Source organism: Sarcophilus harrisii, chromosome 3 (assembly GCF_902635505.1).
Source record: "Sarcophilus harrisii chromosome 3, mSarHar1.11, whole genome shotgun sequence".
In the NCBI taxonomy this organism is placed as follows: domain Eukaryota; kingdom Metazoa; phylum Chordata; class Mammalia; order Dasyuromorphia; family Dasyuridae; genus Sarcophilus; species Sarcophilus harrisii.
Window position 1 is genome coordinate 593,578,718 of NC_045428.1, and position 14,792 is coordinate 593,593,509.

Below are 14,792 nucleotides of genomic sequence, written 5' to 3' on the forward strand. Positions count from 1 at the left end.
GGGGAGGAAGGCGCCGACGCGGGGGCCGAGCACGTGACCAACGCCCCCGCCCTCCCCCTCGGGCGGCTGCTGCCGCCGGGCGAGTTGCGGCTTGACGACCGGAAGTGGGGGGAAGGGAGCGGGGGCAGGGACGGCCGGGAGAGCCCTCGGGGCCTCGGGCGCGCTCGGCCGCGACCAGGGCCGGCTGGTGGAGCCGCGGCTCGAAGCGCGGCCCCCAGCCCGCACGGACCTGAATTCGAATCCTCCCCGGGGGCTTGTTAGGTCGGAGGCAAAGCGCTTAGCCTCAGCGTTCCCCGCTACAGAATGGGTGCGTCATGCCGGCCCCTTGCGGACGGCGCAGAAACGTCCCCGGGAAGCTTCCCGGTGCGGGACCTGGGACAAGCCCCTTCCCCCGTCCGCCTCAGTCTGCTCCTCCGTCCCGTGGGCTGGACAAGGACGAGCGTTCGGAGGCACGAGCGAGGAGGGCGATCCGGGAGACGGGCGGGCCTCGAATGCCGGGCAGAGCATGTGGCTTGCGCCTGGAGCCCGCGGCGCGCCGCCCGAGGCCGGCGGACCCGCTTCTGCGTCCGGCGCCTCCCTCTTGGGCCTGCGGGACGCGTGGGAGGCGGCCCCACCCACCAAGTGCCCTCGGCTCCGGGAGCGGCGCGGGCTTCCCGGGTGACAGTTCGGGAGGGGGAGGGGGAGCGGGGCCCGCGCCTTCCTCGGCGCCCTCCGCTCCCCCTGCACCCGGGGCCCCCTCTGACCCTTGTAGCTTTGAAGGCCCGTGTTGCTCGGAAGGCTCCAAAGCCTGGCCTTCTGCAGGGTCTGCGGTTCGGGAGGCCCGAGCCCTTCCTTGCCCTTTATGAGCCCCTTTCAGGCTCTAAAACTGGGAAAGGTGGCTCTCCCTGCCTGGCCGCGGCCGGGATAAGGAGGTTAAAGAACCCATTTCTGTGTTTGGTTATGAGAGGTGGCGGCCTGTCCCGTTTGTTGGGGCTCTAGGACAAGGGCACTTCCTCACAGCAGCCTCCCGAGGTGGAGAGATGATCACCCACCTTAGGAAAATACCCATTTCCCACCAAAAAAAAAAGAAAGAAGTGGGCTCGCTCAGCGTCCTGCAGTCCAGAAGAAGCTTGGAACCGGGCCTCCACACCAAGTCTCTGGTTCCCTCTCCACCCCGAACCGCCATCTCTCTCAATCACAGCTGCCCCAGGCATATCACACTGCGGAACACGTTAAACTTTCATGGGCATGGGTTGGTTTGCTTTGAGGAACTTTTTTGGGTCCTTCTTCCTCTTTTTTGAAATTCTTTTTTTAGAAGAGATGACTCTACGAGGGGCCCCGCAAGGGATTCACCGTGAAATGCATTGTTGTTCAGTCATTGCAACCTTCTCTGGCTCTCTATGACACGATTTGGGGTTTTCTGGGTAAGGATCTGGGAGTGATTTGCCATTTTCTTCTCCAGCTCCTTTGACAGATGAGAGAGCTGAGGCAAACAATGTGGAAAGATTCAGAGTCACACGGCTAGGAAATCTGAAACCAAATTTGGGTGAAATACAGGTGATATAAAAACAGAAACTATTTGGAACTCGTAACTGCTGGAACGATTTTCCAAAAGGCAGGTCTGACTAGTCTTACTCTACTCCCTTAACTCCAGTGACAATTTATTACCCCTAGGAGCAAGTATCAGCTCATCTGTATGGCATTAAAAGTAGGAGCCACTGTGGCAGAGCCAAGATGGCAGAGATAAGAGGGGCAGTTGCCTGAACTCTTCCCAGTTTTCTTTGGAAATGTTAAATCAAGTCTCTACATTCTGAAGGGATAGAACCTCAGAAAGTCAAACTGAACAAGATTTCAGCTTAAGATAATGTAGAAGGACTTCAGGAAGGGTGTGTTTCACTTGAGTAAAAGGGGAGGGCAGGCTAGCTCAGGTTTGGTTACAGACAAACCAGCAACAAGAAGTGTGACTTAGATGCCTGCTCCCCCCACCCTCCAGCACAAAGAACAAGCCACCAGCCCACAAAGGCAGTGATCAGGCCTTTGGACCCCAGCACATTAAGCTGGGGACAGCATCCCCTGTGCTATAGGAGCAGAGTTCAACCTTTAAAACCACAAAAAGTGGGGGAGGAATGGGCAAGAAATAAAAGAGAACCTTGACCGTAGAAAACTACTATGGTGACAGGAAAGATCAAAACACAAATTCAGAAGATATAGCAGTGTCAAAATGTCTACATGAGAAACCTCAAAAGGAAATGTGAACTGGTCTCAAGTCCACAATGCCTTCTTGGAAGAGCTCAAAAAGGATTTTAAAAGTCAAGTAAGAGAGGGAGAAGAAAAATTGGGAAACCAGTGAGAGGTATGCCAGAGAACATCAACAACTTGGAACAGAAAGGACAAAAATTGACTAAAGAAAATAATCCTAAAAAAAAAAAATGCAATTGGCTACATTGTGGGGGGGGGGGGGGAATCCCCTGAAGAAAATAACTCCTTAAAAAGTAGAATTAACAGTTCCAATTAATCAGTGATGAACAGAACCAGCTACACCCAGAGAAAGAACACTGGGAAATGAGTGTGGACTGCTTATATTTTTGTTTCTTTTCCCATTTTTACCTTTCTAAATCCAATTTTTCTTGTGCGACAAGAGAACTGTATAAATATGTACACATACATTGTGTTTAAGATATACTTTAACATGTTTAACATGTATGAGACTGCCATCTAAGGAAGGGGGTAGAAGAAAGGAAGGGAAAAGTTGTGACAGAAGTGAACGCAAGGGTCAATGTTGAAAAATTACCCATGCATATATTCTGTCAATAAAAAGCTATAATAATAAAAAAAAAAAAGAAAATACAATTGGAAAAGAAAAGTAGCATTAAGGAAGTGGAAGCTTTATAAGAATCAGTCAAACACACTCAAAAAAGAATGAAAAAAGTAGAAGAAAATGTAACATACCTCTTTGGAAAAATAGCTCATCTGGAAAATAGATCCAAAAGATATAATTGAAGAATTATTGGACTACCTGAAAGTCATGATCAAAAAAGAGCCTGGACAGCATCTTTCAAGAAATTATTAAAGAAAATTGCCCAGATATCCTAGAACAAGAGAACAAGATAATCATTGAAATGCTGTAGCCAAATTCCAGAATTATCAGGGCAAGGAGAAAATACTGCAAGCAGCCAGAAAGAAACAAGTCAAATATTTTGGAGAAAGTCAGAATTATACAGGATTTAGCAGCCTCCACATTAAAGGATTTCAGGGCTTGGAATATGTATTCCGAAAGGCAAAGGAGCTTGAATTATAATCAAGAGTCAACTACTCAAAAAAAGTAAGCATAATCTTTCAAGGGGAAATATAGGTTGGTTGATTGGTGTCCTTTCTTCTCTTTCTCTCTTTCTCTCTCTTTTTAAAATAGCCTTTTATTTACAGGTTATATGTATGGGTAACTTTACAGCATTGACAATTGCCAAACATCTTGTTCCAATTTTTCCCCTCCTTCCCCCCACCTCCTCTCCCAGATGGCAGGATGACCAGTAGATGTTAAATATATTAAAATATAAATTAGATGGTGTCCTTTCTTCTTAAAGAGGACTGAAATGAAATCGAGTTGAGTTACAATGTGTCCTACTGTAGCTGATCAGACCAATTCAAGCTCTGAATGCTCTGCTCCAGGTCAGACAGAAATAGTCCCTATGAACATGTGCAATGGATTCTCTAGCTTTGCACATCTCCTGTTTCTTCCGAGCTAATTCAATTCCACTTTGGTCATAGTATACAGCAATCTCTCTGATGTGATCATATGATGCTGGGTAGTCCTGAACCTGTGTCTCCCATTTCATACAATTGATTCTAAATTTCCTAAGAGAGATCCTGAGAGTGTCCTTGTGTTGCTTTTTTTTTTTTTTGATAACCTTGTGAGCACTTGCCATGTGTAAGTTCTCCATAAAATAATCCCTTTGGCAAGCAGACATTTAGCATTCAAACACTGTGACCAGCCTCCCAAATTTGTGCTCTCTATAGTAAAATTGGAATGCTTGGCAATGTAGTTAGAAAAAGGACCTCAGTGTCTGGTATCTTATCCTCCGAGGTGATCTTCATAGTCTTGTGCCTTCCATGCAGCCTCCAAATTTGAGATGCCACAAATATGGATCAATTCGTTGCTGTTTGTGCTAATTTTGGCCTAACAATTAATCCCTAGAAAAAACAGGATCTCCATCAGCCAGCACCACACCATCCATATGTGGAATCATCATTTACAGCAAATGGTGAAGTTTTGAATGCTCTGCATAAGTTCTCTTACCTCGGCAGTATACTTTATAATTATGCCCACTTTGATAATGAAATTACCATGGGCATCAACAGAAATGATATTGTAACTTTTGAGAAATGTATATTTAGTAGTGCAGTTTAGAAAGGATACATATTATACATAAACAGAGGTTATAGGTATAAGTTGGTGATACAAAAAAGTTAAGGAGTAAAAAAAAGGAATTGTTCTTGGGAGAGGAAAGGAAGGCAAAATAGAGTAAATTACATCACACGAAGAGGCAAAAAGTAGTAGGCATAGTAGAGGGAAAGAAGAGAGGGTGATGAGTTTTGTTTGGCCTTTCACCCTTCAGATTTGGCCCAAAGAGGGAATAACATATACAATCAGCTAGATATATAAATATCTTACCCTATCAGGAAGTTGGAGGAAAAAGAGGAAAAAAAAAGGGAGAAGGATGGATAAAAAGGAAGGTAGAAGTAGCAGGGCAAAGGAGAAAGAAAAGGTGCAGGGGGCTCACTTAAGGGAGGATAGGTTGAGGGAGGTGGTGGTCAGAAGCAAACACTGGTGAGGAAGAACAGGATGAAAGGAGAGAGAAAAATTTAAACAGGAGGAGATAAGATAACAGGGAAATATACAGATAGAAATCAGAAGCAAATTGCACAGTAGATTAAAAACCATAACCCTACAATATGGTATTTGCAAGAAATACATTTGAAAAGAAAGGTAAATACAGAGTAAAGGTAAAAAAAGACTGGTGCAGACTATATTAGCTTCAGCTGGAGTAAATTAAAAAAAAAAAAGCAAGGGTAGCAATCCTGACTTCAGACAAAGCAAACACAAAAAGAGATCTAATTTTAAAAATATAAGGATAATGTATCTTGCTAAAAGATATTATAGACAATGGAGTAATATCAATACTAAATATATATGGTATATATTTGATATATGCTATGATATCATATATGATATGATATCATATATATGATATAGCGCCCAAATTCTTAGAGTGAGTTTAAGGAAGAAGTAGATAGCAAAAATATACTAGTGGATCTTAACCACAAAGTAAAAAAGAAATTAAGGAGATGAATAGAACTTTAGAAAAATTAGATATAATTGACCTCTGAAGAAAATTGAATGGGGATAGAAAGGGATATTCCTTTTTCTCAGCAGTACGTAGCACCTACATAAAAACTGACCATGTGCTATAGCATAAAAACCTCACAATCAAATGCAGAAAGGCAAAAATATTAAATGCATTCTTTTCAGATCATGATGAAATAAAGATTATATGTAATAAAGGGTCATGAAAGAGCAGCCTAAAAACTAATTGGAAACTAGATAATCTAATCCTGAAAAATGAATGAATGGAAAAACAAATCATGGAAACAATAATTTCATCCAAAAAAGTGACAATAATGAGGCAACACACCAAAACTTATGGGATGCAGCCAAAGCAGTTTTTAAAGGAAATTTTATATCTCTAAATGCTTACATGAGTAAAATAGAAAATGAGATTAATTAATTGGGCATGCAACTAAAAAGAACTAGAAAAATGGGGCAGCTAGATGGCATAGTAAATAGAGTACCAACCCTGAAGTTAGGAGGATGGGAATTTAAATTTTGCCTCAGAAACTTAATATTTCCTAGCTGTGTGACTCTGGGCAAATCACTTAATCCCAGTTGCCTCAGGAAAAACAAAAAAAAAAAGAAAAAAATTTAAATCTTCAATTAAGTACTAAATTAGAAATTCTGAAAATCAAAGGGGAGATTAATAAAATTGATAGTAAGAAAACTCTTGTATTAATAAATTAAACTCAGATATTTTAATGTGAAAACTCTTTTATTGATTTTATTTTTACTTTGTTTAGTAAAATAAAGCCATCATAAATCAGGCCATATGCAGATCAAGAGGACAAAATGTTTCAATATACTCATTTAAAAATTATACATAAATACACATTAAAGCTTAAGGACATAGGATTTTTCCTCTTTTCTACCCCCATTTTATCATTATAAGTTTAAGAAGCAAATTTTAAATTTTGTCTTCATCTTTTGTTAGACTATAACTTTTATGACTAACAGAATCTCTTAAGGTTTCAAACAGTATGCAAGCAAATCAGAAGGTAAAATGTAAAACTCCACATAAGAACTGGTATAATGAAAAAAAAAATAGACCAAAGAAAGAAATAAGCTAGATAGAAGAAGAAAACCAAATGACTAGTACAAAAATGAAAAGGGTGAATTCACCACACATGAGGAAATTAAAACAATAATTAGAGTTATTTTGCCCAACTGTATGCCAATAAATTCAACAATCTAAGTAATATGGATGAATATTTACAAAAATATAACTTGTCCAAGGTAATTGCAAAAAACTTTGAATAGAAAATACCATCTACATACAGAAAAAGATCTATGGAGACCAAATGTAAATCAACACATACTGTGTTCACTTCTTTTTTTTTTTCTTTTTCTCTCTTTTTTTTTGCTTTTGTTCTGGTTTTTCTCTCCCAACATGATTCATAAAGAAATGTATATTAAAAGTTAATATACATTAATAAATAGAAAAAAATCATATATGTGTGTATATAAATTGCCCAGATTAACAGAAAACGAAATAAAATACTTAATCCCATTTTAGAAAAAAAATATTGAATAAGCCATCAATGGAATTGCTAAGTCAAAATTTCTAGGGCCAATTGAATTTACAAGTTAATTCTACCAAACATTTAAAGAACAGTTAATTCCAATACTGTGTAAGCTATTTGGAAAAAATAGGCAAAGGATGAGTACTATACAACTCTTTTTATGACACAAATATGGTGCTGTTACCTTCACTAGAAAGTGCCAAAATAGAGAAAGCAAATCACAGATCAATTTCCCTTAACAATATTGATGCAAAAAATTTAAGAAAAATATTAACAAAGAGATGACAGAAATTTATTACCAGTATAATGCATGGTAATCTGGTGGGATTTATATTAGGAATGCAATAAAACTATCAGCTAATTGACCATATCAATAACAAAACCAATAGAAACCATATGATTATTTAAATAAATGCAAAAAAAAAGCTTTTGACAAAATATAACACCCATTGTTATTAAAAGTTCTAGAGAGCATAACAATAAATGGAATTTTCCTTAAAATGATAAATAATATCTAATTAAAACTATCAGCAAGCTTCATATGTAATGGGTATAAGCTAGAAGCCTTCACAATAAATAAGATCATGGGGTGAAGCAAGGATGCCCATTATCATCACTATTATTCAATATAGTAGTAGAAATGTTAGCTTTAGCAAAAAGAGAAGAAAAAGAAATTGAAGTAATTAGAATAAGTAATAAAGAAACAAAACTTTCACTTTGCAAATGATATGATATACCATCATGGTCATTTGACCATATCATGGTCAAATCATAGTCAATTAAAAAACTACTTGAAATAATAAACAACTTTTGTAAAATTATTGGATATAAAATAAAACCACATGAATCATCAACATTTTTCCATATATTATCAACAAAGACTAGCAGCAAGAGATAGAAAGAAATCCCATTTAAAATAACTGTAAATAATATAAATAATTTGGGAGTCTACCTGCCAAGACAAACATGAACTCAATTATGAAACTCTCTTCACACAAATTAAGTCAGATCTAAATAATTGAAAAAATGTCAGTTGTTCATGAGTAGGCCAAGCCAATATAATAAAAATGACAATTCCATCTAAATTAATTTATTCAGTGCCAAATCAATAAAACTACCGAAAAAGTATTTTATACAGCTAGAAAGAATAACAAAATTCACCTGGAAGAATGAAAGGCCAAGAATATCAAGAGAAGTAATGAAAACAAAATGCAAAGAAAGATGGCCTGGCTTTACCAGATCTAAAACTATATTATAAAACTATATATGTTATGTATATAATGCAATCATATAGTGTATATACTATATTACTATAAATCATTAAACTATTTATTTCTGGCTAAGAAATAGAGTGCATCAGTGGAATAGGTTAGATACACAAAACACAGTAGTCAATATTTATAGTAATCTATTGTTTGATAAACCCAAAGACTTCAGCTTCTAGGATAAGAACTCACTATTTGACAAAAACTGCAGGAAAAACTGGAAAATAGTTTGGCAGAAGCTAGGTATAGACTAACATGTTGCACCATATACCAATATAAGGCCAAAATGGGTATATGACTTAGACATAAAGGGTGATACCATAAGCATATTAGGAAAGCAAGGAATGAGGCCTTTATCAGAAACATAGGCAGTAAAAATTGATTCTCAGCTTTCTGCTTTCCTTTCAATTCTAGTTGCATTAGCTAATTCATTTCTAAAATATCTAGAGAATTAATCAAATTTATAAGAATACAACTCATTGTTGTGAACGAATCCAACCATTTTGGAGAGTAGTTTGGAACTATGCTCAAAAAGTTATCAAACTGTGCATACCCTTTGATCCAGCAGTGTTACTACTGGGATTATATCCCAAAAGAGATTATAAAAGAAGGAAAGGGACCTGTATGTGCACGATATGTTTGTGGCAGCCCTTTTTGTAGTGGCTAGAAACTGGAAACTGAATGGATGTCCATCAGTTGGAGAATGAGCTGAATAAATTGTGGTATATGAAAATTATGGAATATTACTATTCTGTAGAAATGACCAACAGGATGATTTCAGAAAGGCCTGGAGAGACTTACACGAACTGATGCGGAGTGAAATGAGGCAGGACCAGGAGAATCATTATATACTTCAACAACAATACTAGATGATGACCAGTTCTGATGGATCAGGCCATCCTCAACAACAGAATCAACCAAATCATTTCTAATGGAGCAGTAATGAACTGAACTAGCTATGCCCAGAAAAATAACTCTGGGAGATGACTAAAAACCATTACATTAAATTCCCAATCCCTATATTTATATGCAACATGCATTTTGATTTCCTTCACAAGCTAATTGTACAATAATTCAGAGCCTGATTCTTTTTGTACAGCAAAATAATGTTTTGGTCATGTATACTTATTGTGTATCTAAGTTCTATTTTAATATATTTAACATCTACTGGTCATCCTGCCATCTAGGGGAGGGGTTGAGAGAGGTAAGAGGTGAAAAATTGGAACAAGAGGTTTGGCAATTGTTAATTCTGTAAAGTTACCCATGTATATATCCTGTAAATAAAAGGCTATTAAATTTAAAAAAAAAATGAAAAGGACCCACTTGTGCAAAAATATCGGTAGCAGCCTTTTTTGTAGTGGCAAGGAACTGGAAATTAAGTGGATGCTGCTCAGTTGGGGAATGGCTGAATGAATTATGGAATATGAATATAATGGAATATTATTCTTCTATAAGAAATGATAAGCAAGCTGATTTCAGAAAAGCCTGGAAAGATTTATACAAACTGATGCTAAGTGAAGTGAGCAGAATCAAGAGAACATTGTATATAGTAACAAGGTTTTATGATGATCACCTGTGATGGACTTGGCTCTTTTAAACAACGAGGAGATTCAAGGCAATTGCAATAGACTTGTGATGGAAAGTGCCATCCCATATCCAGAGAGAGAACTATGAAGATTGAATGTGGATCAAAGCATAATACTTTCACCTTTTTTGTGGTTTTATTTGTTTGCTTGTTTTTTTTTTTCTTTTTCTGTTTTTTTTAACTATTTTTTTTGTGTGTGTGCTCAACTTGACAAATATGGAAATATGTTTAGAAGAATTATACACATTTAACCTATATCAGATGGTTTGCTCTCTTGGGGAGAATAGGACAAGGAGAGGGAGAAAATTTTGAAACAAGCTTTTGCAAAGGTAAATATTGAAAACTGTCAGTGTGATCCAAAGCAATCCCAATAGATTTTATTTTATTTTTTTTTCCCCTCCTTCCCCCCATACATGTTAAATATTCAGCATTCATTTTTTTTAAATTTTAAAATAAAAATTCAGTTTCAGTTTTTTTTCCTTCCACCTCTCCTCCAAAAAATGTACATATACAATCATATTATTAAACAGATTTTCACATTAGTCAAGCTGTGAAAGAAGAATCAGAATGAAAGGGAAAAACTATAAGAAAGAAAGAAAAAACCCAAAGTGAAAATAGTATGCTTCAATCTGCATTCAAACTTCATAGTTATTTCTCTGTATATCAATAGCATTTTCTGTCATGAGTCTTTTGGAATTGTCTTAGATCATTGTATTGCTGAGAAGAGCAGGCTATCAAAGCTGATCATCCCATAATATTGCTGTTATTATATATAATGTTCTCCTGATAATTCTCACTTGACTCAATATCAGTCACTTAAGTCTTTTTACTGAAATTCTCCAGCTCATCATTTCTTATAGCACAAGAGTATTCCATTATATACCACAACTTGTTCAGCCATTCCCCAGTTGATGAGCATCCACTCAATTTCCAATTCTTTGCTACCACAAAATAAAAAAAAAAGCTGTAATAAACATTTTTGTAAATATAGGTTCTTTTTTTCTTTTTTAATGATTTCTTTAGGATGCAGATTTAGTAGTGATATTGCTGGATCAAAGTATGAACACTTTTGTAGCCCTTTGGGCATAGTTCCAAATTGCTCTCTAGAATGGTTGGATCAGTTCACAACTAACAATGTATTAGTGTTCCGATTTTTCCACATCTTCTCCAATATTTATCATTATATTATGTCATATTAGCCAATGTAATATGCATGAGGTGACACCTCAGAGTTGTTTTAATTTAATTTGCATCTCTTTAATCAATAGTGAAAGGACCACTTTTCCTTTTTTTTAATGGTATTTTATTTTCCCAAATACATGCACAAAATTTTCTTTTGTACCCATTCTTTTTTTTTTTTTTTTTTTATCATTGTAGTTAGTTTATTTATTGCCAAGGCCATTGGGGTTAAGTGACTTGGCTAGGGTCACATAGCTAGGAAACATTAAGTGTCTGAGGTCATATTTGAACTCAGGTCCTGATTTTAGGGCTGGTACTCTATCCACTGCACCATCTAGCTTCCCGGTTTATTTATATTATATATTATACATTATTAATATTATATATTAACTATATAATATTATATATTTATATTATATAACATATGATATATAAATATATATTTATATAGTTATTAATTTAACAAATAGCTTTATGAATCACATTGGGAGAGAAAAATCAGAGCAAAAAGGAAAACCCATAGGAGTGATTAAAAAAAAAGAAAAAATAATAAGTGAACATAGCATGTGTTGACTTACATTCAATCACCTTAATTCTTTTTCTGGATGCAGATAGTATTTTCTGTCTAAAATCTATTGGGATTGATGCTGAGTGAAATGAGCAGGACCAGGAGATCATTATATACTTCAACAACAATACTAGATGATGACCAGTTCTGATGTAAAAACAGAAGTTTTTACAAGGGTCAATGTTGAAAAATTACCCATGTTTTGTATATAAGAAGCTATAATAGAAAAATAAAATAAAATAATGAATGTTGAAAACCATGTTTATATGTAATTAGAAAAATAAAACATTAAAAATGAAAAGAAAAGAAAGAAAAAGTAAAAAAGAAGGAAGGAAGGAACAAAAAAGAAAAAAAAAGAAAGGAATGGAGGGAGGGAGAGAAGGAGGAAGGAAAGAAGCAAGCAAAGAATAAGAGGAAGGAGGAAGGGAGGAAGGAAAGGAAGAAGGAAGGTGTTTCACAATCTGGACTCAACCTCTCTTTCCAGGATGATTCCAGATCCTGTACCCCAGATACTGTATGATCAAGTGACACCTCCTGGTCTCCTTGCTGTTCCTGAAGTAAGACACTCCATATTCCAAGTCAGGAGTTTTTCACTGGCCATCCCCCATGCCTGGAATTCTTCCTCCTTATAACCCACCCTCTGACCTCCTTCAAGTCCTTGCTAAACTTCCACCTCCTGGAAGAAGCCTTTCTTCTATGCTCAAGGATGCTAAAGCCTTCCATCTGAACTTCCTTCCATCTTATCCTGCCTATATCAAAATCAAATGAGACATAGTTGTAAATCACTTAGTATAGCTGCTTAATACATGTTTGTTACTTTTCTTCCTATAGCTGCTTTAATCTTGGCTGTTTGCATGTGTTATAGAAAGCCTTCCCTATCCCCTCTTAATTCACATTCATTGTTTCCTGTTTATCTGTCCAGGAGCTGTCCCTGTGAAAACTTTCATGTTGTCTACCCAATAGATTATATGATCCTTGAAGGCAAAAGCTCTCTTACCTCTTTTTGACTCCTCAGAGCTTAGCATACAGTAGGTGCTTAATAAATGTTTACTAATTGATTGATGTCTCCTGGACTGGACAGGGGCTCCTTAAGAACAATGACTTTTTTCCCTTTCTCTGTTTAACACAATGTCAGATACATAGTAGGCATTTAATGAATACTTATTGATTTGACTAGTTCAGGGAACTCCCTCCTCTGCAGAGAACCCTCCCTTGGTACTTTCCTCTCTGTTTCCCAGCTCTCTAGCTCAAATTCTCTTAACATCCTCTTTTACTTTATTTTTTATTCAAGGATTGTACTTTGTCTCCCCAGGGCCAGATCAAGATTAAATTTCCTCTCACCAGCCAAACAGGCCTTTTTGCTCTTGTTTCTACCCACATTATCCCATAACCCCTCTCTACCTTCTATACCTTCGTCCAGCATGCCTCGAATGACCACCTTCCAGCTCTTAAAATCCTTATTTTCCTTCAGAGTTCAATCCCACATCCTAAATGAAGCCTTTTCTGAAGCCCCAAGCTGCTACTTCCTCCTCTTGAAATGATCTGGATTTTATTTTGCTTGTATTTATATGTGTACACATTGTTCTTCCATATGGAATACAAGTTCCTTGAATGCAGAGATTTTTGTCCTTTTTTTTTTTTTTTAAAAGCACTTGAACATTGCCTAGCACTTAGTAAGTACTAAACAAATGTTTCTTGATTGATTGATCCTGTCCCTTCCCACCTTTCCTTTATCTCCTTTCGAATTAATTGTCCAGCATTTCCCTGTCTTTACTAATATCTTCTGGTTTTGGTTTTTGTTTTGAGGTAAGGTGACTTGCCCAGGGTTACACAGCTAAGTGTCTGAGACCGGCTTTGCAGGGCTGATGCTCTATCCACAGCACCATCTAGCTGCCCCATTTTACTAATATCTTCTGAAAGGAAGAGGCAGAAACCCTCACTCCATGTAATGGAAACATGTCCCAGTCTCTTTGACAGAACCAGTGAAGGATTATAAATTAGAGTTAAAATAACTATTAAATTTTGGGAATCTGGATAAGGACAGGAGAATATTTTGTGGTTGATTGGAGAGAATAATTCATGTGGCAAAATAGTGAGACGATTTTACATTAGGGGTTGTGTGTGTGTGTGTGTGTGTGTGTGTGTGTGTGTGTAGTTGAAGAACTTCCAGCAGCTGTATGTAGTAAAGATAAGGTGAAGAACTTCCAGCAGCTGAACTTCCAAGGACATTTAACTTCCTCTTCTGTATTTTTAGTTTCTTTAGGTCTCTGTGACCTGCGTATGTTGAGTGGTAGCCAATATATACTTAGATTTTAGACAGATGTATTTAACCGCCAATGATGACATTTATCGCTGTTCAAGTTACCAACATCTGGACAATGAGTTGCCTGATGTATGGTTCTCCCGGAACTAGGAATCTGCTGTTTTTGGCATGAATAACATCCAATTAAGGGGGGGGGGGGCACCTATCTCTTAATGTTCTCCAACTCATGATGGAATCCTTTGTATCTAAACCCTATAAAAACTGTATACCTTATCCCCTTCTTTAGCCCTTCTACCGAGAGCTCTCTCTCTTTCCCTCCTCACGGTGGAATTGCTCATTCTCATGAGAATTAATTAAATAAACAACTTTTCTGCTTTTTACTTCGAGTTCTCTGAGTAGTCATTTTTGGATAGGATTTTCTATCCCTCACAGGGTGAAAAGCCTATCGAATTTAATGATAGCTAGTTGTCCAAAAAACGAATTTAAGTTCTACTTTAAATTTAACTCAAGTACTAACAAAAGTAACTTAAATTTAAATGCTACTCAAAAGGGGGACAACTCTTTTGACACATAAACACCCAGTAAGGCAGCGGATATAATAAGGTGGAACAGGAGTCAATCATTCCAATGATGCTATGGTGAAGAAGTCCCAGCAGTGGGGGGAGGAGAAAGAACGAAGCATGATCATCACCGATCAGAGGACGCTCTTACAAACTTCAAAAGAGCTGGAAGATCTGGAGTTCCATCCAGAGCTAGAAGCAGTGTCCCCAAACTTCAGGTGCTGACGTATCCTCCAAAGCCAATAGACAAGTAGAGGACAAACTAGATGCACAAGGGCGGCTCCAGGAGTCTACAGAGCCACTGAGAGAGAGCTACACTTAAGGGAAAACTTCATGAGACCTCCAAAGAAGAAGGAGGAACAAAAGAACTTTTAATAAGCAGGAGCAGTGAGTTTGTTCTTTGGGAACATGTGCAGTCTAAGTATGAGACCATTCTCCCCAGGGAGATGTGTACAAGGGAAGATTACGAATCTTAGCGTGTTTC